Source organism: Echinops telfairi, unplaced genomic scaffold, assembly GCF_000313985.2.
Source record: "Echinops telfairi isolate 266 unplaced genomic scaffold, ASM31398v2 ScPeMD7_443;HRSCAF=831, whole genome shotgun sequence".
NCBI classification, from domain to species: Eukaryota; Metazoa; Chordata; class Mammalia; order Afrosoricida; family Tenrecidae; genus Echinops; species Echinops telfairi.
This window is the reverse complement of record NW_022104341.1, coordinates 14,455,021-14,456,058: the sequence shown is the minus strand read 5'-3', so window position 1 is coordinate 14,456,058 and position 1,038 is coordinate 14,455,021.

Here is a 1,038-nt window from a genome sequence, read left to right as displayed (position 1 = left end):
CTTCATTTATCATGATGTTCCCATTAGTCTCATTGTAAAGATTTTTGCTCTGCTTTAAATTGAGCTGTAATCCATACTGAAGGCTGCAATCACTGATCTTCATCACCAATTGCCTCAAGTCCTCCTCAGTATCAGCAAGTTAGGTTTGCTTTCTTCCTGTCTCAGGTTGTTAATAAACCTTCCTCTAATCTTGATGCCACGTTATAATGCATACAATTCAGCTGCTCTGGCTTTTTGCTCAGCCTAAAGAGAAAATTAGTATGGTTAGATGATACAACTTGACATACCTTTCCTGATTTTAAACCATGGAGCATTCCCTTGGTTGGTCTGTATTCCATATTCCTCTATGGCCATAAATATGAAGAAAATCCACATATAGGTAGAACATCAGGTTTAGTCTGATTTATTAATTAATTAAGATTACCTTTGTAAGGAGTCCCTGGTGGCACAAATGGTTAAGCACTTGACTACTTGCGCCAACATGTGCCACCAATTCATCCAGAGGAGCTTCACAAGAAAGGCATGCCTAGCAGATTTGTGATCTGTTTTCAAAAGATCAGAGCCTGCAAGGGCCTATGGTTCTATTCTGCGTACATCGTGTTTTGAAGCTTCAGAATCAAAGAAACTGGCAGTATCTTTTCTAACTAAAGTTTGATCAGTAACTCTGCTTTGGTTTGTTTGTTTTTAATCTTCTTTTATCTTGTGCTTTTGAAATGTTTTGATCCAAATATGTCTTGCACAGTGAAGGCGATACATTTTTATCAGTCATTTGAGCATTCTAAGGTTGATTTTTAGTATAGAAATTAGAATATGATTGTACATATCAGAAGGACAGAAAGTAGACTGCTCACAAGTTACTTAGGTTTATAGTGGGTATCATTGTTGAAGTGGATGCCTGTCCCTCCCCCATTTCAAAGGATGGCACTGAATCCGCAGCTCTGGGAGAAGGATATATCTGACCAGAGCACACAGGAGCCGATGATGGGGGAGAGGAGAGACTGGAGCATATCCTGGCCCACCAAGCCTTGAGGACGATGA